At 39.3% G+C, this 24,154-nt stretch overlaps 1 protein-coding gene and 1 non-coding gene across 2 annotated transcripts in view; both read left to right on the top strand.

Annotated features, from left to right (window-relative positions):
- LOC116665817 overlaps positions 1 to 24,154 on the top strand; it is a 417,325-nt gene that overhangs the window by 336,714 nt on the left and 56,457 nt on the right. Inside the window, exon 5 of the transcript XR_004322522.1 lies at positions 14,883 to 15,069. The gene's annotated coding sequence lies outside the window, so the exon portion shown is untranslated. The remainder of the gene's footprint in view (positions 1 to 14,882; positions 15,070 to 24,154) is intronic.
- Positions 21,263 to 21,379, top strand: LOC116666161. Its single transcript, XR_004323006.1, has one exon. It is a non-coding gene; the product is annotated as a U5 spliceosomal RNA (small nuclear RNA).

The following is a 24,154-nucleotide window of genomic DNA, read 5'->3' as shown; positions in this document are numbered from 1 at the left end:
GTTTCCATGTCTTGGCTATTGTAAATAGTGCTGCCATGAACATTGGGGTACATGTATCTTTTTGAATTAAGGTTCTCTCTGGATATATGTCAAAGAGTGAAATTACTAGATCATGTGGTAAGCCTATTTTTAGTCTTTTGAGGGATCTCCATACTGTTTTCCTTAACAGCTGCACCAAACTACATTCCCACCAACAGAGTAGGAGGGTTCCCTCTTCTCCACACCCTCTCCAGCATTTATTGTTTGTGGACTTTTGAATGATGGCCATTCTGACTGGTGTGAGGTGATACCTCACTGTAGTTTTGATTTGCATTTCTCTGATAATTAGCAATACTGAACATTTTTTCCTGTGCCTATTGGCCATTTGTATGTCTTTATTGGAGAATTGCTTGTTTAGGTCTTCCGCCAATTTTTGAATTGGGTTGTTTGATTTTTTTTCTTATTAAATTGTATGAGCTGTTTATATATTCTGGAAATTAAGCCCTTGTCAGTCTTATCTTTTGCAGATATTTTCTCCCATTCCATAGGTTGTCATTTTGTTTTGCTTATGGTTTCCTTTCCTGTGCAAAAGCTTATAAGTTTAATTAGGTCCCATTTGTTTATTTTTGCTTTTATTTCTATTGCCTGGGTAGACTGTTCTAGGAGAACATTGCTGAGATTTATTTCAGATGATGTTTTGCCTGTGATTTCCTTTAAGTGGTTTATAGTGTCTTGTCTTATGTTTAAGTCTTTAAGCCATTTTAAGTTTATTTTTGTGTGTGGTGTGCGAGAGTATTCTAATTCAATTAATTTACATACAACTGTCCAGTTTTCCCAACACCATTTCCTGAAGAGACTGTCTTTACTTCATCGTATATTCTTGCCTTCTTTGTCAAATATTAATTGACCAAAAGTTTCTGGATTCATTTCTGGGCTCTCTATTCTGTTCCATTGAACTATGTGTCTGTTTTTGTACCAGTACCATGCTGTTTTGATTACTGTAGCTCTGTAGTATTATGTGAAGTCTTGGAGGCTTATTCCTCCAGCTTCATTCTTTTTCTTCAGTAATGCTTTAGCAATTTTGGGTCTTTTGTGAATTGGTATAAATTTTAGGATTATTTGTTCTAATTCTGTGAAAAATGTCCTGGGTAATTTGATAGGGATGGCATTAAATTGCTTTGGGTGATATGGCCATTTTAACAATATTAATTCTTCCAACCAAAAAAAAAAAAGTATTAATTTAAATTGGGCTGTGATGAATCAGGAATGCATGCTGCCATGTAGAGTCACTTCTAAAATATAATAAAAGAATAGACTAACTGACAAGCTCAGAGAGAGGTAAATAGAAGAATAAGATAAATAGTGAATCAAGCAATTTTATCATTGGCTTCTCCAGAAGAAAAACCTGCAGGAAGAGACTTGCGAGTTGGTTGTTTTGGGGGAAGGTGAGCCCAGGATATGGGAGGTCATGGCAGGAGTTGAAACAGGACAGGAAAGGAAGCCAGTCCAGGGATGTGTTACCGGTTGAGCCGCCATGATGAGCTACAGGAGACCTGATGAAGTAAAGGTCATAGCTGTGCACCTGGGTGTTGAGGGGACAAACAAGGGTTTATCCTTTGCCCCATTGCTTAAAGGTGGCCCCAAAGCCATGAGCTCCTCTGCACCCTTGGGTTCTTGAGGGTGTCCCAACCCGCAGCTTAGGGGAGTTCCTTCTCAGGCAGTAAGAGGTAAGTGGTGCAGGCTCAGAGCAAGGCATCAGCTGCCGTCACCTGCAGAGACCTGGTCAAAGTCTTCATGGAATTGATGTGTGAAGCAGTAGTTAGAAAAAGAAATAGGGCCGGTCAGATTTTGAACAGGTGTGAAGAGGGTCTGTTGTGGGATTTGGGGTCTTGTTCCTGGAAAACTCCCACGTCTCTTTCTTCAGACCCTACAGAGCCTGTGAGCTACTCAGTCTTCTTTCACCAAAGTTCTACTTTGCTTAAGTGATCCAGGGTCTCTTGTATGCAACTAAGAATCCTGACTGATGGGAAGGAGAATACTGAATACTCTGGCATCTCCTTGACTTCAAAGAACCAAATATTTAAAGCAATGTCAACAAGAAATAATTAAGATTCCTCAGCAGAGACATTACCACAGAATGTAGCTTCATAAGTTACATTTGGATCTCACATTAGACATCTGGAGAATCATCAGTCCTTTGAGAACTTATCCAGTGAAACCGGTTTCTGAACAGAAAGCCATGTGAACTCAGATATTAAAAAAGAATGTTCTAGGTGTAGAAAGGAAGATGCAGTCAAATGTTGATATAAGGAAGGTTCCTTGAGCCGTAGGAACAGTGTAGGTAGACTCCCATCCAGAATATATTCCAGCTTAAGAGTTGTATCTAAATATAAGAGAAGTATTTTAAAAGTCCTTTTGTACCAAAAAAAAAAAAAACCAACATGAAAAATAAAAATTTGACTTGGAGTGAGGATAATAAGTTCAAAAAAGAGAATACATAAAATTATGTCTTCAATTGGCTCTTCTCTCTTTGCATTCATTATCACTAATCTTTGAAATGGAAAGAGAAAAATATTTACATGCAAGTGGAAGCATAGGGAATGGGGTAAGAGTTTCTTGTTATTTAATTTAAATTTCCAGATGCATTAAATAGCCATCCAAGGTGTTACACTAAAAGAATGAATAAAGCCATGTTTCTGGTAATGTAATGGGAGGGAGGCGCTATTTACTGAAGACGGAGTTAGGTAGACTTGCCTACAAATGACAGTTCACTTAGAGTTCCACAAGTAAGATGGGGAATTAGGGAATTTAAGGCACGCCTGGAAGAGCTGGCAACACGTGGGTTCCAGCTTAGAAGACAAGAGATGGGGAAAAAGGGGCAAGGTTGTCTCGTGCAGGACAAAGCCGCCATCTTATAACTGTTGCTGTAACAGAAACCCCCACCTTCACTAGGTACCTAGGAGAATAGCCATATCTTACTGCCTGAGAGACTAGCCCAGGGAGTGGAGAGGTGCCTTCCTCAGATACTTTCATCCTTTCTTAGTCTCTCTTACCTAAAGGTGAACTTTCAATGGCAAACGCACCAATGCTCCAGTAACCTTTCAGTATTCTCCAAGCACGGAGGTCAGCAAAGAAACAGAACGCGTGTGTGTCATCTGAGACAATGCTTGAAGAATGGAATGCTTATTTGCCCACACATAATAGCCTTAAAACCCACTGCATCCTGATTGCAAACCCAGGAAGATTAATGTGCACTGTAGCATGTGTTTAAAATATCCACAATTGATGGTATCCTCATCTCTTTGGACCATCGTAATCCACTGTCTTCATCAGCCCTCATACTTGACCTGCACTGATGCACACACCAGCCCTTTTAAGCCTTAGGTATGGAAGTCAGCTGTCCACATAGGAGGAAGGGCGTTCCAGAAATGTACAGAATCTAGTGTCTTAAATTAGGCCCCTGTGATTTTTCTCAACCACATTGTTCTGATTTTCTGTTTCATATATATTGGAAATCCAGATGTGCTGGATTTTCTGTATAAAATTTCGATCATGGCTTCTAATTCATGCAGCATACTAATTTAACTTAACCACAGGTAAAGCCCACCATGGGAATTTTTCAATGGATGGTTTGGTTTAATTATCCGGAGAACTGAATATATGATAGTGGGCTGATCCTGCTATTCTGATCATTCGAAGGACAATTTCACCCCATTGTCAGATTGCCATTTTTACTGCTCAAGAATTGAACTGTTTGGGCCATTGGAAAACGTTTTGGCCTCTAACTGGCAGATTTTAGAAATAGTTTAGCCTACTTTATTCCAGAAGTAATTTAAAGGAGGTATGCATCAATTAACAAATTAGAAAGAATGATTTGCTTTATCTTCCAGCACAGTTCTTACATATGTTTGATTATTCAATCCCATGCTAGCCATTATTGTTGAAAGGTAGTTACTTATACTTTTTTTGTGAAAAAAAATGACTGTATCAATGATGATTTTCCATGAAAAATAAAATGCTTTTTCCAGGTAGAGAAGACAGTTGAGATTCCTGGGAACCCAAGCCCTGGAACCAGCCTGCCTGTGCTGGAAACCAGGCTCTGCTGACCAGCTGTGTGACTTGAGGGAAATTAGGTGAATTCTGCCTGTCTCAGTTTCCTCATCTGTAAAATGGGGATCATAATGTATCATTTTCTAAAGTTGAAGTATAATTATGCATATAAGACACTTAGAATGAACAATTCCACTTCCAGGCATGTACCCAAAACAACTGAAAGCAACTGTATGAATAGATATTTGCACACCCATGTTCACAGCATTGTTCGCAATAGCCAAAAGGTGGAAACCACCCAAAGTCTGTCTGTGGATGAGTGGATAAACAAAAGGTGGTCTACTGATACAACAGAATATTACTCAGCCTTAAAGAGGGAGGAAATTCTGATACAGAAGGACAGATACTGTGCGATTTCACTTCATGGGGTACTGGAAGAGTCAGATTCATAGAGACAGTAACATAGTGGTTACCTATGGGCTGGGACGCGGGAGGGATGGGGAATTACTGCTTAGTGGGGGCAGGATTTCAGTTTAGGATGATGAAAAAGTTCTGGAGGTGGATGGTGGTGATGGTTGCACAACAGTGTGAATGTAATTAATCCCACTGAACTGTATACACTTGGAAATGGTTAACATGGTAAATTTTACGTGGTGTGTATTTTATGACAACTTTTAGAAAATGCTTCAGATAATGGTTAGAGCAGTGGTTCTCAGGATGATGGCTGGGTTAGCAGTATCGGCTTCGCCTAGGACTAAAAAAGGCAAATTCTCCGGCCCTCCACCCCCGAGTCTACTCAATCATAGACTTTAAGGGTGGAGCCCAGTCTCGTGTTTCAACAAGCCTGCTAGGTGATTCCAATGTACGTGCAAGTTCAAGTTTGAATTTTACAGGAGAAAACAGCCGTAAGCAGTTAACACTTACTAGCTACAGTGATATCACTTACCTTTCTTTTCTGTATTCTTTAGGCTTCCTTGATTTATTATCCAGAATTACTTACTATTAATTATTAAGTTATTATCCCTTTGTGCTTTAATCGAATCCCATATTTGCCCTCTTGCTAATACCTGCTCTAATGTCCCAGCTAAAATGGATAACAGAAGTAGAAATATTTAGGGATAAACCATACCGAAAATTACTGGCTGGTAGAGGCATATCCCCAAGGCTTATCTTTCATGTATTTGAGTAACAGAGAGACCAGAGGTCGTTTCCATAGTAACACAGACTCTGCAATTTATAGATTGCAGAATGTAGAAGGAAATGATTGAAAATGCCTGTGGAAACTGGAAAGTTTTTCAGAAGAATGTTTGTAATACCTTAAATTGGCACGTTCCCGCTTATGATAAACATAGAGGTTATGGGTTATTTAAATGGGTTGTACGCATCTGGGGGGGCCATTGTAATTCTCATGAAACTTCCACTAACCGTAAAGATCTCTTTATTCTTAAAATGAACATGCTGGGAAGGAAGTCGTTGCAAAACACCCAGACTGTGACAGACATTAACCTCCTACATCAAGAGCTCCTACTTTTCCCCAACTCCAATAAAACCTGGGAATTCTCAACTCAAAGTGCTCTCCTCCTGCAGTAAAGTTGGCTTTTTGTGAACCCATAAATCAAATCACTTTCCTTCTTTGGAACAAAACCTAAACCAGATTCCTTCCTCTCATTTCCTCAGGCCTCCAAACGCTTTCTTTACTCAATTCTTGGTAACTCGGGTGGTTTCCTCAGAAAATTAAGATCTCAAGAAAACATCCCGCACCCTGGTCAGAATTTTCTGTGGAAGCTGCCCTCGTGTGCTCAGTGTTTTGGGTAACCACTCTGTGAAGGCTGTCTATGAATGGAAGGCTGGCCCGCCCCCATGCATTTCCAGGCCACTTGGGGTGATGTACCCCAGAGGGTGTGTCTTGGTGCTCTGGTTTGGAGCCAGCAAGATTGATTTTGAGCTTGCTTGTGCCAATGATAACATGGTCTCCCGCAAGTCACCTAGCTCCCCTGAGCCTCAGTTTATGTATAAATGAGACGGGATTCTCCCCAAGGTTCTTCTCATTCTGAAGGTTCTATGACACTCCCCCAGCCCACCCAAGGTGACATTACTAAAAGCAAGCTGGATGTTCCTAAAAAGGGACCAGTGACTCAGAAAATAAAAAGTGGTTCCTGATTTCTGGCTCACTTTCACAGAGTCATGGTCATCCTGGAGGAACCCAAATGAGACAAAACCCTGTGTTCCCGTTAAAGGATCATTTGGCTTTGGGAAGGATATTGGATGTTAGGCCTGTGTATTCAAAACCATCATTAGAAACGTCATGTAGAGGTGACCCCATGAGCCCTGAATGTGAGAACTCCACAAAGCTGAAAGGGGCCTTCTGGAGGAGGGAGAAGGTGGGGGCTCTGTTAGTAATATAGCTCAGTGATGCAAAACCTAATGGTTATGCATGTTTTCTAGAGGGGTCAGATTTTATCCAATGTTCAACAAAAGTAGCTTTTTTTTTTTTTTTTTGATGTTCTGTAGTTGGCTTTGGAGCCCAACTCCTAAAAGTAGCAATCCATGACAGGGAGCTGGGGAGCCCACAGAATGATTCCAGACAGACACATTCAAGGCAACAGTTTCTTCCAGTTCAGACCCACCTCTTTCTGTTTAATTCTGGTTCATTAGTTTCCTCTTTCCCTCCTTGTTCCCAAGAGGGCCGCTGGGTGACGAGGGAGACTGCACATCCTAACAATGGGTGTGAAGTCCCGCGCTGTTCCCTCCGCCCTCCCCTCATACATGAATGGTCTGTGGGTCCAGGCCCCCAGCGGTGAGATCTGCCTTCAGGTAACTTATCTTTGCTGCTACTTACTGGGGTGCTGTTAATGAGGTCTGGTCCTCGCTGCTGTTTCTAGCCTTTGCCTCCAGTTAAAAGGCCCCGACTCCCTGCAGTCTCCTTGTCCCACTGAGGCCTCCACAGTGGCACCAACTGAGGGTGCCATTGGTGTCCTGACTGCAGGACACGGGAACCGCCTGGGTGGTGCTTGGCAGTGCATCTGTAGGGCTTGGACTCAGGGTGCTATTTCAAGACTTTTCTCCAGGATCACTTGTCACCGTGAGCTCTGTGTAGCTCTCGTGCCGCCTGAAGGGTGAGGTGCAGGTGGCGCCCTCAGTGGAGGGTTCTGGTATAGTTTCTGTCACCCACACCCCCTTGACCAGGTCCCAGGAGCATGCAGTATGCCGGTCCCCTCTCCAGGTTGAGGTCATGACCCTGAACCTAGTCATGGGACCACTGCTCCCACACTTTCTTCCATCAACAGAATGCTCCATGCTTTTTCTGCCTGATGCCAGGGACTTCGCAAACAACCCATCCCGGAGCTGGCGTCGGACCTGCTCCTCGCCGTCATCACGCACGGGGACACTCCACTCTCGGAGTCATCCTGGCTTAGTTCTTAAAATGCAGAAGAAAGGTTTTAAATTTAGTTTGCTCTCTTCTCACAAACCAAGCCTATTCATCCGTCAAAAGCTATTACATTACTTGGGCTCAAAAGTCTTAGCTGAAAGCCAACAGCAAAGTACTGATGCTGGGTTTTACCCTCTGTCTTTTCACAATCCAGTCTTTCCTAGTGCTGCAGACGCCTTTGGCCACATAAGGGCAATACAGGACCTTGACTGGGCTGCTTCTCTGTGCTGGGCGGTGTTCTAAGCCCTTTGTGTATTGATTCTGTTCGTTGTCTCAGCCGTACGAGGAGACAGGTGCCATTAATACCCCTGTTTTGTGGAGAAAACTGAGGTTTAAGTTAATTAAATAACTTGGCCAACAGCATGTGTCTAGCAAGTGATGGAGTAATATCTTGGGGAAGAGCCACCCCAAGCACCATAATTACTTCATTTTTATTAGAGATACATATGTGTGTGTTAGTGTATGTACTATTTGTTTTATATGTAATTATCATATATTTATATTAATATATATAATATGTTATTATTTGCTTCCTATGTATATATTAATTTCCATATGTATATAAAGTATACTAAATACTAAAGGATTTAGTACCTAATTAGCCAATTAATTGCTCTCTTCTTTATGTTTTCATATTTTTAAAGCAGAAAAACCACCTTCATTAATATTTTGGATAATCAGCCAGAAGAGCTGATGCTCAGGATAACGTAGGGGAAGAGCAGAGATGTCTGTGGGTCAGGCTCTAATGGTCAGTGTGGCTTACCTCCCCCGAGGCAACTCTGCTGAACCCAAACTCTTTTCAGAATTCGGTTTGAAACCCTCTCCTTGTGGGTAGCTTTATCATCATCATATCTCCTAAAGCATAAGTCAAAATCCAACTGCCAGTACTGGACTGGATGGCAGACCATCCAGTTTAGTTTTTGACTTGCTGGGGGCCAGCATGTGAGCCCCTGGGTGGTGGGCTGTAACCTCCGCCACTTGACTTTCCACTTCTCTCCATATTTGGAGGGCCACTTCCTGGGCCCCCAGAGCTGAGGATGCCAAATGGAAATTAGCGCTCACGCTTCCTTTGTTCCAAGGGCACGTGTGTTTGGTGGCTGCGTTACGACAGTGTGTGTTCTCCCGTGGACCACAGTCTAAACCATTCTTGACTTGCTTACCTGAACTGAAGGGCTCCTGGTAGCCTTTCTATGTCCAGTCTTGACCCCCAGGCACTTCCTGACAAGCCTGAAACTAGGACGGGGAGTGTCGGCTCGTCCACACTGCCAGACCACCTGGTCTGCGGGGCAATGACTGTATCTTGTTCAGTTATGGTCCCCAGCATGTGGTGCACTACTTAGGACTTGGTAAGCACTCGATGCCTGTTTTCTTAAATTATTAATTAACTAATGGCACTAGCTTGTGCTCTTATCAATTGATTTAAATGTCAATGCACTCATTACCCTGAAGAAGCAGCTGTGGTTTTACATGCTTAATTTATAAGGAGGAAGCCTTTTGATTATCATGGGTTTTGTTTTAAAATCTTTAAAAAAAAAAAAATAGTCGGGGGATTCAGTGATGTGATGAACCATGGAATTAATTGCTTGCTCTGCCCAGTTTTCATTACTCTCTCCCTTGCCCAGTCTGTTAAAGATGCTTTTGGCAGCTCTGACACTTCAACACTTTAAATTTTAAATAGCAGATTGACTCACCTTTGTGAACACGGAACCATAATCATTCAGTCTAGGGGGGGACACTTATCAAACTTGGCATACAAGTATAGGCACAAGTTCAAAACAAATTTGTAACTTAGAAAATGGTCTTGTTTTCCATAGTTGTTTTCCTTATTCCAGTGTAATTTTCTGGAAACAAAGCCATCATTTGTCATTGTTTTTCTGTCATTATAGTTGCCAGTGACATTATAACAAGCTTTTTCGGGCCTCTGGCAAATTTGGAAATATTCACTAACCTCGTATCACAAAGTACCAGCTCTCTTAAAACTAAAAGTGCCAGTACTTCATTAATTTATTTTTATCATGGCTGGTTATCACTCATGATAGAAATTTGTCAGTGAAGTGCCATTTTTACAAAAGAAGGAAATGTATGCGTGGTCTTAACCACATCAAGGCTATTTTAAGTTATACGTGTGCCAATTCAGTGTCCAAATAACTTCAAATTATCAGAATGTTAAAGGCAAGAAATAAATTCATCAGTTTGAGGTCATGTCTGTTTTTCTGCATTCTCATCCTGCCTTTTCTTTCGCACTTGATCTCGACAGATGTTCTTAAGGATAATTAAAGATAGGTGAGATATCTGGCCCTTACTTTTAATTTTCTATCAGAGTTACCCCAGATAGGAACATCACTCAGAGAAAACATTGTCTTGCTAATGGGAGTATCTGTTTGACACAATTACCGTATAGTTAGTGCCTGGCTTTTTGTTTTTTTCTATATTGTTTTTCCAACAATATATTCTGTTTTTGAGTAAAAGGTCCCAGACATTCCAGCAATGAAATCCAACTTTGCACAGACTTGCCCTGCTGTAGGGCAAGTAAAGGGGCCACGAGTCAAAATCAGGTTGGTGGGATTTTGTCTTTTCTCATTCTTGGTCATTTTGCTTCTAGATGCTGATTGTTAATTCACTGTTTAATCATGTCACAGGTAAATTATGCATTAAATGCATGTCACAGGTGAATTGTGCACTTAAACACTACACAGATTTGCCATTTACCACGTGGTGGCTGTACTAAACCTCACAGGTGTATTTTAAAGAAAGAGAAATAGCTGTATTCTTTGTGCACTACTAATTTCCTATCTTAATTTTTTTTCCAGTTACTTAATTATTACCCCTGGGAAAGGCACAGTTTTTTCTAGAATAAATACTGTGAAATCAAGAATGCCATTTCTCTCCAAAACCAATGTTCATTAAGTAGAAAATACAAGACTGACCCAAAAAAAACCTCTTCTCCTGCTTTCAGTTGTTGTAATCTCTTTAAAAAAAAAAAAAAAGCCACAAGGCCTCATTTGCAATTTAAAATGTCTTTCTAAAAGGCCACAATTCACTGAAATGCCACATTAAGAGATGCCTTCTTTCTTTCATTCTGATGGCTTTTAATAAGTAAATTCATAGTCCTGGCAACAATTTCTCTAAAAATGGGTCGTGACTTAAATAAATAATATACCTGAGTGTGTATGTGTGTGTGGTGGGGGTGGGGTTACTGAAATCACATTCAAGAGTTCGTAAAACCTTTCTAACTGATCACCTTCTGAAACATCTGAGAGGAGGTAAATGAAACCAAAACTCTGATCACACCCAGTGCCATTCAGAAAACGTAGCCGCCCTTAGTGTTGCTGTTTTCGTTTTTACGTAATCAAGAGTTTCCACTAGGATCAGTGACTAGTGTTCTATGATGGATCAGCAAGTCAAGGCAATTTATTTCCATTACTGGGTTCAAAACAGCGATTGGCCTGCAGGGCCCTGCCCCTGTGACCCTGGGGCAGCCTCCTCTTCCCGACTCACAACATGTTCTGTGGTCTGGTCACCACTGGTTCCTTTCCTCCTACTTCTGACTCAGGATGTCTGCACGTGGTGTACTGTCAACTTGGAGCACTCTCCTCCTCCTCTTGTCTGTCTTGAGATACGGCCTTAAATGTTACTTTCTCAGTGGAGTATTATATAAACCAAGAAGTTATGCACTGCCCCATTACTTGCTCTTGTAGCCCCGTGTTGAATTTCTTTGTACACTTAAATCAGTTGCAATTAAATAATGAGAAGTGCAATATCTTTCTCCTCCTCCATGTACTCCCATCCCTGCCTGCATTTCCACCACCACCATCCTCCTCATAGTATATTTTAGTAGCTCAGGACTCATTGATATCCCCCCTAGGCTGTGAGCCATGTGAAGACAGGGCTGCCCTATCCAGTCCACATCTTCATCTTTTTATCCAGAGTGTATCACAATCATAGGCACAAAAGTAGATTCATAAGGAATATTGAATGAATGGATTAATTAATTAAACTTAACTGCACTGCAACTGCCCCAGTTCACATCCTACTGAAGTTGGATTGGACCACTGAAAGATCTCCCAATCTCAGCACTGGTTAACATTGGGCCAGATAACTGTAGGTTATGTGTGTGTTGCGTGCGTGCGTGTGTGTGTGTGTGTGTGTGTGTGTGTGTTAGTGGGAGGGGCTGTTCCATTCATAGTAAGATGTTTAGCAGCATGTCTGGCTTCTATCCACTAGATGCCAGTAGCACCTCCCCCGAGTCCTAACAATCAAAAATGTCTCTAGATGTTACTGTATGTGGTCTTGGGTATCAAAATTACTCCCTTGAGAACCAATAGACTTACTTAATAATCCAATGCGTGTCTTCCTCTGACCGAAATCAGTCACATTGCTAATGATAAGACAAATCCCAATTGTGTCTCTGCCTTGCCTAATGTCTTTTACTGGGTTACCATGTCTACAGAATTTATAATTTGCCCTGCAAATGATGGCATTGTCAAAAGCAGGTTCTGAGATATTAGCGTTGTACTCACTGTCTCTGCCGTGAATTGCTGCTTTGACCTTCAGCAAGTGCTTAGACCTCCCTGGATTCCAAGCTCCTCACTCTGAAAGCTAGGCTACATGATTTATAATATTCTTCTCACTCTAAATTTCTCAGATTCTTTAAACAATCCAGTTGCCCATGCAAATTGGCCAACACTGTCTTTACATGTTTAGCTTGATGTTCAGGCAAAACCTATTGTTTAAAGTATTTTTTTAAAAATCACATCTGTCTGCCAGATGCTTTCTGAGAACTCAGAGATTGACCTAAACATTTTTCTCATGAGGTACCAAGAAAGCCTGTGCCAAACTTTGCACAGTGTATTATTTCGAAAATAAAGTTTGTTCTTTCTCTAATAGACTCTAAATAGTAGAGCGCTATGTGGGTAAAAGATGGTACCCTGAATCTTAATGACTTATTATGTGGCCTTGGGGAAGTGATTTAACTGCTCTGAACCTAATTTCTCTCATCTACAGGTTAGGAAGTATCGTGGTACCTCATATGGTTGTTGTGAGTTTTAGAGTTTGGCACTATGCCTGGTCCCTAGTAAGTGTTCCATAAATTTTACTTTTTTTTTTTTTTTTAACTAATTCTAAGACATTTTTTAGCAATGGCAACTGTGCTTTCATCAGCATCTTTTCTCTTAGTGGCACATAAAAGAAATGTTCACCTTACAATCCATAGCATTATGGATCAGAGATCAGCATTACGAGATTTTCAGTGCACACGTTACATGAGTTTACAATGCCTAACAATAGCTCAACGTAAGTGTGTTGAGTGAACTGTCATGCATTGGTATACAAGCATGTTGCAGCAATGTGTGGACCCATGGTGTTCTACTTAATGGAAAAATGTAGTTTTACTGACCTATATGTAAACCAGCACAAGTCACTTCCTGTTTAGGACCTAGATGGTCAGATTAAAAATCTCATTATAAAGTTATTCCTCATTTGCATAGAATGTCCTTTAACTGGAACATTTAATTAATAGCATAACTCATCCAAGGGGCTGAATAATAATATATGCCACTGTCCTCTTTGGCTAATCCCAAAGGAGCATGTGTTTATTTGGACTTCCCATACCAGAGAGATGAAGGCCTGAAGATGCTGCCTTAGAACCTACAACTATCTTTGTTTATTTTTCCCAAGGCTGCTCATTAAGTTCTCAAAATATGGTAAGTGGAAGCAATTTGTATGCAAAGCGCACCCCATCATTGCAGTGCCTTTATGTCTTTGTCATGTGACTATTCAGCTCGTGTAACCTAAAAATAACCCATAATCAGGAAGGATGATCTGGACACACATGAGAACAAATGAATGAAATGTTGATTCAAAACATGTCAGTAAATTCTGAAACAAAACGAATTTTTTTTTAAATTAAATTCCAGCTTACAGTAATATTCATTACGCGGCTAGTAATAGTTCTCAAGCTGGGCTAAACAAGAATCACCCAGTGATCATTTTAAAACACAAAGATGGTTTTGTCTTCTACCAATCAAATCGGAACATCTGCGGGAATATCTCTGCGTCGTGATGTTCTCTAAGACCTGCCCTAGTGATTGCTGTGTGTAGCAGGGATAGAACCAATGAAGTATGTTCGTAGGAGTGGTGCTTGCAGAGACGAAGTAGAGAGGCACCAAGTGTATATAAAATGGTCTAGTTTCTGTACTGAAGACGCTGAATCTCGTGGACGTAAGTGGCAAGGGAAACAAACTAGACCCTTGTTTAGATGGTTTGTCTCCTCTGCGCAAGGAGGAGGAGTCAACTTTGGTTTTAAAAATTCTGTCCACTATGGCAAGAAATGAACTCTCAAAGTTTCCCAAGAAAATAGTCTGAGTAGAGCATTTTTGTGATAACGCTTTATGTCTTTACGTTCACAATAGTTTTGAACGCAGAGGTTAAGAAGCATCACACGTTTGTAGATATTTGAAATGTCATCAGCCTCTAGCTCATAATTGTCTGATAATATGGTTCTTCATGGGAAATCTTCCATTTTTTTTTTTCATGACCAAAAAGTTACCTCCTCATCATTGGTGTGATTTTAGCTCAGAAAGCAGAAGGTGAGAGGTTAACGAGGGAACCTGCGCAAGCAGCCTTGAAGCTTATGTAACAGGGAGCCTGGCTCAATCAAGGGGACCCGCTCGGCTGAAGAAATGGTTTATTTACTCTTGCTTTGAAACCACCAGGAGGTTTGCTATTTTTTGGTCACTTACTTCATTATAATCAACTACAGATACGAGGATTGCCGTAGGAAACTAATTTTATTTTATGATTTTAGGAAATGAGAGAATTTAAATAAGATGTAGGCCTAGTACGTTTTATGAAATGCCAAACACATGAATAAGAACAAACGCAGATCACCTAATTACTGCTGCGGCTGGCATGAAAATTCCAGTCCTGGTATTTATTTCACTCACACTACGTGGTGGAAAGTGTGGAAGGGAAAATAAGGATCGTTCCATACATTCCAAACAGCCGCAGTACACAGAGTAAACGCCATGCGCTCCTGACCCTTAGTTAAGGGGTAATAACATAGACTGCTTTCAACCATTCAGAGGAAGGGATTTTTCTCTTTTATGACACAGGGTCACTAGTTGCTTTTTGTGGCATTTATGCTCCTATGCTTAGTTAGTTCAATCATTCATTAATTAACTCAGAACATGGGAGATCGGGGCAGGGCGAGGGGGTGAATGTTGATTTGACTTGAGTTCATTTTCTCCTCTGTTGTCCCCTATGGTTCAGACTCTTGCTCTTGAGAGAGAGAGTTATTTCCCCATTTCTTGAATCTGGGCTGGCCTTGTGGTTTGTGTCGGCCACTGGAAGTCAAAGGAAGTATCAGTGTGCCGGTTCTAAGCTTATGACTCAGGAAGTCTTGCTATCTTGTATTGTCTTTCAGATCCCTCTGGCCCCCTTGAGAAAGACCCTGAGCTGGCCTGCTGGAGGATGAGGGCCTGCATGGAGGACCACCAGCCCAAAGCCAGACAACTCTCAGAAGGAGAGAGGCCCCGCTGCCCTGCAGTCACTGCAAACAGATGGGAGAGCCTGGCTGAGACCAGACAGCTGCCTGCTGGCCCATAGACCAAGTAAGCCACAACAAAGCATTTTTATTTTAAATCACCAAGTTTTGAGGTGGTTTGCTATGCAGGAGCAGAAACATGGTATGTAGAATGTAGTACCTAGAAGTGGGATGCTGTCATAGCAAAAATCTAAAAATATATTGGTGTTGGGAAGAAGGAAAGTACTAGCCAGAGCTGACCAAAAAATGGCAAGAAACTTGGTTGGCAGAAGCTTGGGAAGTGGTGAGAAAAATTGTATTGGATGCTGAAAAAATGGGTGACCCATGGCTTGTCCACAGAACTGTCAGTTATGGTTAGTAGAAAATAGAAACGATGTACCTGATGGATTTTAGGTCTTGGCAAGGTGCTTTCCAGGCTGAAATGAAAATGTCACTTGATTTCTTTTTTTTTTTAATTTTTTCATTCTTATTTTTTATTGAAGTGTAGTCAATTTACAATGTTAGTTTCTGGTTTATAGCAAAGCAATTCAGTTATACATATACATTCATACATATATATTTTTTCAGTTTCTTTTCCATAACAAGAAATTGAATATAGTTCCCTGTGCTCTCCAGTAGGGCCTTGTTGTTTATCTGTTTTACGTATAGTAATGTGTATCTGTTCATCCCAACTTGATTTCTTTCTGCTGAGTGTGATAAGGTGCAGCAAGAGTGAGAGGGGCTGGAAATGTATTCAGCACATCTGAGTGAAAACCAGTTCATAGTTATCAATTCCAATACTGGTCGATCACAGCCGACAGGCTTTGTGAGGGAGGTCTGAATGATCCAATGGGCTGCACTGGTTTCATTTCAGCGTCTCATCGGTTACAGCTGCCCACCGTGAGCTCAAGAAATCTTTCATTTTCCCCCCTAATCTGTTTGTTTTTTTATTGAAGAATAATCATTTTATGATGTTGTGTCAGTTTCTGGTGTACAGCATAATGGTTCAGTCATACATAAACACACATACAGTCTTTTTCATATTCTTTTCATTATAAGTAACTACAAGGTATTGAATATAGTTCCCTGTGCTGTAGAGAAGAAACATGTTGTTTATCTGTTGATCATTATCCATAAAAGCAGCCAACTTTATTTGACGTGCTTTTGAAAACTTCATACACATTTGTCATTCTTGATGCTTCAGCCTGGAAACTTATTTTAATTATATCACTTTATGTAATAGGCTGGCCTGCTGATTTGTTTTACAGAGTTTATCACATGGTGTTTTGTTGTTGTTCGCTTGCTTATTTGTATTTTGCCTACTTACTATCTGATTTAAATTGTTTGGGCAACTAAATGCTTCGTCTCAAGAAATCCTTCCTTAGTGTCTGTGTAAAATTACCCTAAGCAACACCGGAATTACCCATAATGCTTGCTTACTAGTACTAGAGGAATTTTAAAGAAAGTGCAGACTCAATTTTCATTTCATGTACAGACAGCACTTTTACATTGGTAAGACAGAAGTCAGCATCTCCCAGAGATGGATAGAAATATCAACTTAGGTTAAGGACGAAGAGGAATAAATAATGTAATTATTCAAATCCATCCTTCTTAGTATTTTTTATTATTTTCACTTATCTGTTACCCACGGGTGTTCTGTATGTTGTACAGCAGGGTATTACAGAACTGATTTCCTTAGGCATCATGATCGTTATAATTAATTTCTATAGTTATGTCTATAATTAATCACCTTTAAAATTAAAAAATTACATGTATAATAAAATATTTATATAAGCTAAGTATATTTCAAAGTCTTCTGAAAAATACACTTGTTTTTAATTTCCCTGACAGAAAGTTAGTGCTTCTGAAGACGAGGGGTTTCACGTTCAAGTGGATTGATTTCATTCTGGTATGCACTCACTACGTATGTGTAAGATCCATAACATTTTGGAATCATTTTCAGAAACAAAAAAAAATTTGCCTTGATAATGATTTCCATTTCAAATTTGAATCACTTGAAGGGATATATTTAAATCGTATCAATATTAATGGTGTCCACAATCAGTTTTTGTTTGCTGATACCAAGCAGATAACCTGGAGCTGATAAGATATTTTACTCACACCATGCAAGTGCTGGAGAAGCCTGAAATTTTATTTATAGGTAATATTTTTGTACAGCGTTTATTTTTGGGTGTTTCTAATGACAAAAAAATGCTCCATTTTCTACAGTAGTAGCCCTTGCTTAGAATAGGACCTGACACATAGGATGTGTTCAATAAATAATTAGATAGGAACTTCTCATCTCCTGTAGCCAATGAAAGAAAGGAAGAACATATAATAACGTGAAAAATGTGATGGCAGTAAAAGAAAGGTACTCGGGCGTCTAGGCAGCTGATGCATTGGAAGCATCTTTCTGGCTTTGGGAACCTGGACCCAGTCGTGCATCCTTTACACTCACTGACTTTGAACTAGTCACTTTCCTCATTGGAGACTTGTATTCCTCATTTGTGTTATCAAATCAATCTTCAAAAGCTCAAACTCTAACATGCAAATATTCTACTATCTCTTTGGATATCAGACGCAATTCTTGTCAGGATTTTATGTGTAAGTCTAGCGATCTTCTTAGTTTTATTTCCTTTTTCTATTTCTTTCCTTTACTAGTGTGGAGTCTCTCTTTTATTGAACATTTCTGCCTGGGCAATCATGTTCCTGCTAACGTAAATATCAGTTATTTATGTCTGGGAGAAATCTGACAGAGCTCCTTTCCTGCTTGCTCATTTTGAACAGAAGAACTGAGACTCTGATACATAACATGAATTGTCTAAGTTTCTACATCAAATTGGTGGTAGAGCCAAGATTCTTGGTTTTCTGATTCTTGGTTTCTTGTTTCTCTTCCTCCATGGTACCAGCTCAACAGAGCCAGGTTTGTTATCTAGTATTTCATTCACATCTTGCAGTCTTTTTCCTATCATTTGTTTTCATTTTTCACTACATGAACAGATACATCACCCTTCAATTAACTATCACCAATCCAGCAGAAAGAGTAAAAAACACACGGGAGACAATAATACAGTTATAATTGGTGAAAGTGTTACCGAATGCAAGTTCCTGTGCCTGACACACTGTGAGGCCAAACAAACTGAAACATCGGAGTTTAGAGCAGAGAAAGGTTTATTTCAGGGCCGAGCGAGGAGGACAGGGTGGCTTATGCCTAGGAAAACCCCAAACTCCTCTAAGGATTTCTGCAAAGCATACTTAAGGGCCAGGTAAGGGAGAGAGGGTTGCAGACTATGTGATCAGCTTGTGCATAATTCTCTGATTGGTTGATGTTGAGGGAACAGAGTGGTCAACACTGTCAACCCCCTAGGCGCCAGAAGGTCTGGGGCCGCATGCTCTTGTCCATTAAGTAGTTCATTTCTTCCCTTTGGTGGTGACTTTTAGCATCTGAAAAACTCAGGAAATCTACATGAGATACGATTATCTGGGTACTTCAGAGAGGAGCTACAGCAGAGGGTATGGGGGAGGGGTCTGACCCTGGAAGGCCCCACAGGGTCCGGCTCGATTACAAAAGTTTATTTTAAAAATGCAACATTCACCAAGAGCAGATTCTCATTGATTTAAAAAAAAGTTTTTAGCCAAGATCTGAGTGATTTTGAAATGTTATTAATATAGCCAGAATAAACCCCTAAATCTTAAATTTGTGCATTTTACTTGTAGGGAATCAAAGAAAATTGTCTCTTGGTTTCTGTCTCCAACCACACGAATCCCCCTGTGCTGTAGATTTAAATCCAGAAAACACATCTATTCTTTTCATTAATATCATTATACTTAGTGTATTTTTCTCTGGGACTATAAGTAGGTGGCTGTTTCAAACACTCAAATTGTTTACCAAAGGCAGCTATTTACATGAATTCACATCTCAACACCATGGGGAATGTTACTAAGTTCATCTCTCATCCTGAGCTGAAACCGTCAAGTAAAGTGATGAGCAGCGGTTGGTAGCAAACATTTTTTGCCACACTTGGTAGATTGTTGTACAGACTGTTCCCTGATTTCAAGTGGGAATTCACACAGTTCTTGGGGCCAGACACAGTAACTCTAGTAGAATATCTCACCAGAACTTTTCAACATCTGGGAACCATTTAAAAAGCCATCTTACCAGCTAGAAGTGATACTGTTGGTGCTAGGAACAGTATATTATAAGGGCCAACTAAAGTTATTAGGAATTTTAGTCTTGAAAATAAGTTAAGCTTAAAATCACCTCTATGTTTTTTGTGGGGTTTTTTTTTGTTGTTGTTATTGTTAAAGTATGGTTAATTTACAGTGTTGTGTTAGTTTCTGGTGTACAGCATAGTGATTCAGGGTCATGTATATATATATATATATACACACATATTCTTTTTTATGTTTTATTCTTAAATGAAACATGCCCTACATTTCTGTTAAACTTAAGGCCAATAATAAGCCGTAAATCATTTATAAAGCAACTGATCAATTTGATTGAAAGTGGATTAGCATCACTGTTCACATGAAATAAAACACAAGGATGATGACTGGGTCATAAACATTTCACTCCGGCTGTAAATCCAAGCACTAAGTATTTTGCGGCACCTGAAATCCTGGCTCGCACGTCTTTCATCATCTCCTCCCCCGTTGTCTGAGCTCGCATCACTCTTCCTGTGCTCAGAACTAGTGTAGTAATTACACACAGTACTTCAGTTCTTAATTATGTGCTGCACTGCCTTTGCAGAACAGAATGCTAGCTCTTGAAAGCATCTTGCTAACCCTCTAATCTAACCTCTTTATCTAGCAGAAAGTGCCCCTCTCCTCAAAATTCTGATTTTTACAATATGTATATTATGTACCTAATGTTTAATAGAATAATAACTAGACTCTAAACTTAGTGATGTCTCATCCAGGAATTTGCCGTCTTTAAAATGTAGTACTCGTGTGTGTCCCCAGCCAGATTGGAAGGTCCCTGTAAAAAACTGTACATAAAGCAGGTATATAATAGGTGCTTTAGTCTGATTGTCTTATGCCCTAGAGTATATTAGAGTTGAGAACAACAGCTGGAAAAGGCTACTTCAGTAAATTTTGTACTTGTCATAAAATCCTATTGGGAAAGACAGATTTTAAAAACATATTTAGAAAGTCTAGAAATGATTCCTTTCTGTAACTTTTAACATGAACCATCTCATAGCTTCCAAAATCTATATTCAAATAGGAAGTAGGAATTTGATGAAGAGAAATTATTTGTATTATCCTGTTTTCCCAAATTATCCTGAAACACCGTTTCTCTGTTTACTTCATTTTGATGAGCAAAATTATTTCTTCTAGGCTCCCCCATTTCCAATCAAAGGATTCAGGGACCTTTGGAGAAATGCTAATTATAGGACTGGGTCAGAAAAAAATACAAGGTGAGCCTGGTATATCTTTTAGGGCCCCAAAGTAAGAAAGTGCTAAAAACAAACAAACAAACAAACAAACATTTTGAGAGGGTATGTAAAAGGGATACTGGATCCACATGAAAGAGTTCCTGGTGGCTACAGATTGGGTGATTTGAGCAACAAAGTAAACAAAGTAGGATTGGATTGTAACACAAAGTAAGAGATAAATAGTAACACATGATTGAGTACATAAATGAATGGGAAAGGGTGAAGCTGCCCTGCAGAAAATTCCAGATGTTGTATGCAGAGACTCTGCCCCCAGGGGAGTGGAACATAAAGCCCCCACCTAAGTGTGGGTACCCACAGTGCCTTCCTTCCGAAGGGCACAGTATGGAAAAGGACAAAACTAGAGTAACTTTTTGTGGAGAAACCTAACAAACACTACGTCAGCCCCGTGATCAAGTTGACGTCAGTTGTAATAAGTCACATTCATTGATATACCTTTAAAATTGTTTTTCTTTTTTGAGGGTGATGGTAATTAGGTTTATTTGTTCATTTATTTATTTTCAATTTTTTTAATGGAAATACTGAGAATTAAAGCCAGGTCCTCGTGCATGCTAAGCACGGGCTCTACCACTGAGCTATACCCTCCCCCCTCATTTATATCCCTTTAATAAGCTGTGCTAAAAATGACACTTTACCCCTGTGTGCTTCCTGCCAAAACCCATAACTTGAGGCTAAACAGGAGAAAATTTCAGAAAATACCCAATAGAGGGACATTTTACAAAAATGTAAATGACTCATGTTAAAATTTACGCTTTTTACTGTGTTCACAATTTTTCTATAAATCCAAAACTTTTTTGAAAATAAAAAGTTGATTTAAAATAAATCATCATGGTCTGGTTTCTCTTCAGATCGAATAAATCTTTCGCCTTTTACTAAAGATTTCTATGGAGAGAAACAACTCTGAGTCTCGAACCAATTTTTTGAGGCCTTGCTTTTGGCAGGGCTAGTCTTGTTACAATAAAAGACATTACTTCTTAACCAAAAAAATAAATAAATAAATAAATAAATAAATAAATAAATAAATAAATAAATAAATAAAATAAATCAGCAAAATATTTGAACACACGAGTTATAAAGTTAAATATACAAATTGCTATTAAGCATACAAAAAGATGTTCAACCTCATTAGTCACCAGGGATATACAGATTCATACAACGGCATAGCACTGTACCTGGCAACACCAAGGGATGGTATTTGTTGCAACTGGAACTCCCCTGCCTTGCTGAATAGGTTGCAAAATCATAAGACCATTTAGGAAAACAGTTTGAGGCTTTCTTAAAAGGTTAAGCATACACTTTCCCTATGACCCAGCAGTTAAACTCCTAGATACTTACTCAAAGGAAATAAAAACATAGAGCTGCACAAAGACAGGCACACAAGTGTTCAGAGCAGCTTTATTCATGAGATCCCAACCCTGTAAATTAGTACGAAGTTTCTTATGAACAAATTGTGTTCAATAATAAAATAATTATGACATATTTTTCTTGTAGTATTGCTATATGCACTGTATCCAGAATATGAAGACAAATATTATATAAACACAAAGATGATAATCCTATGTTTCATCTTAGGCTTATTACCACTTATGCATATCTGTTCAAGGATAACCAATCTGCTTTTAAAGAATTCCACCTTACAGGTTTCCACCGCAATTCTAATTTTCCAGCCACACTCAATCACAGTGAGGTGACTTCCTCCAAATCACCAAAAGTAGGATTCTGTTTCAGTATGCTTAAACTCTAGGTAGTTCAAGTCAGGCCTCCTTCAAAGGAAGCTGCTTATGATTTTTCTTTTCTGTGGGACGTTTGGCTGACTTTCTAAAGCAGGATATCCTTTGCACTAGTGAAAAATAGTTAGATGCCTGGTTGGTGTATTTATTTATCCACTTCTAAATTAGATCAAATGTTTTTTGTTTCCTTCAATATTATACTCTGAACCAAAATGCAAAATTAATATATTACATTTAGTTTTTTTTAATAGTGATACGATATTTACAGTTGTGTCTGTGTTTATAGAGTAGCAGCCATTTATATAAAAAATGAAAAAGTATATGTAATTATTTCAATATTTTGGTTTTATTGAATCAAAGCATCTAAGTAACAATTGAATATTTAATAATTCAAACTTAAATTGTTGCCTTAAGGACATATATTTTTATAATGTTTGAGTGAAATAGAATTATTTCAAATCTACTTACTACCAGTTTTTAATTTAGGAATATGTCCTGTAGAGTTTGTCTCATTTATTTAAAAACATTCAGGTAGCCGATACTGAAATTAAATGAGGAGGCATCTCCATATATTTCTGCTGACACAAATATTTTGATAGCCAATATTTTGCCGGTGATTTAAGATTCTGGTTATTGGCAATGAAGATAATCCATGAGACTTGTTTCTTAGGGAGAATTGTTTTAGAAGATGTATTACTTTATTATTTAGATATTATTTATTGCATACTTCAAACTTTAAATTATTTGAAGCCAGGAATGACTTTTAAAAATATTCTTTAAGTTCAGATTCTTCACCTTGTCCTGCAAACAGCATGAGTAAATCACTCCTTGGCAACAAAGCAAAGGAAAAATACAAGTCATCGGGGCACATTAAGGTTATTTGCTAGGACAGTTCTGGGCTATGCTGAAGTCAAGAAGTGTTCACATATATGAGACTAGTCTTCAAATGAGCTGCTTTCCTACCAAGGTATTTTGCATAATTTGGAGGGCAGAGCTTCCTCAGGAACAGTAATAATATAGCCTCTAAATATCAGGAGAAAATATATGAGTCTAGATTCATTAATTCACACCTTCCTTTCCCTGAAACATCAGTTTCCCTACATTGAAGCAAATCATTAATCTGGGATGTAGTTTGGATACTTCCCTATTTTCTCTCGGTCTGGCTAGTCACCAAGCCACGCCAATTTTAGCCTCCCAATATCTATAGAAAACTAACCACGGATCATTAGACTGTAATCAGTCTCCTCGCTTATATTGTCACCTTCTTGTCCCTAGATTACTGTCAAAGCCATGAAATTTCCTCTATTGGAGGCATAATTCATAGTACATTGTCTTCTTACAGTGGAAACTTGATCACCTGCTTACAACTACACCAGCTACTCAGTTGCTCAAGGATAGAGAACACTTTTTATCAGTCTCTACAAACTTTCATGGTTTGCCCATAATTTCAGCTTTACCTCTGTCTCTTCCTTTTCTGTGTTCAACAGACACATTGGTCTTTTCTCAGTTGCGTGGTGGTGCCTTGCTCTCTCCTGCTACAGGGCCTTTGCACAAGCTGATCCTCAACTGGAAACGCCCTCATCACTGAAAACACCTTTTACATGCCCACGTCTGGTCAGAGAGGTGACTCATGGTTCCCTAGACTGGACGAGAAGCCCTGTTCACATACCCTTTCTTTACAGTATCACTGTCTTTAAAAAAATTTTTATATCAAAGTATAGTTGATGTACAGTGCTTCAGGTGTACAGCAAAGTGATTCAGATATACATATATAAATATATATTATTTTTCAGATTCTTTACCATTATAGGTTATTATAAGATATTGACTATAGTTCCCTGTGCTACACAGTATGTCCTTGTTGTTTATCTATTTTATATATAGTAGTGGGTACCTGTTAGCCCAAATTCCAAGTTCATCCCTCCCCCCACTTTCCCCTAAGTTTGTTTGCTGTATTTGTGAGCCTGTTTCTGTTTTGTAAATAAGTTTA

This window comes from Camelus ferus, chromosome 9 (assembly GCF_009834535.1).
Source record: "Camelus ferus isolate YT-003-E chromosome 9, BCGSAC_Cfer_1.0, whole genome shotgun sequence".
In the NCBI taxonomy this organism is placed as follows: domain Eukaryota; kingdom Metazoa; phylum Chordata; class Mammalia; order Artiodactyla; family Camelidae; genus Camelus; species Camelus ferus.
The sequence above is the reverse complement of the archived record's forward strand: the minus strand, read 5'-3'. Positions and strand labels throughout refer to the sequence as shown.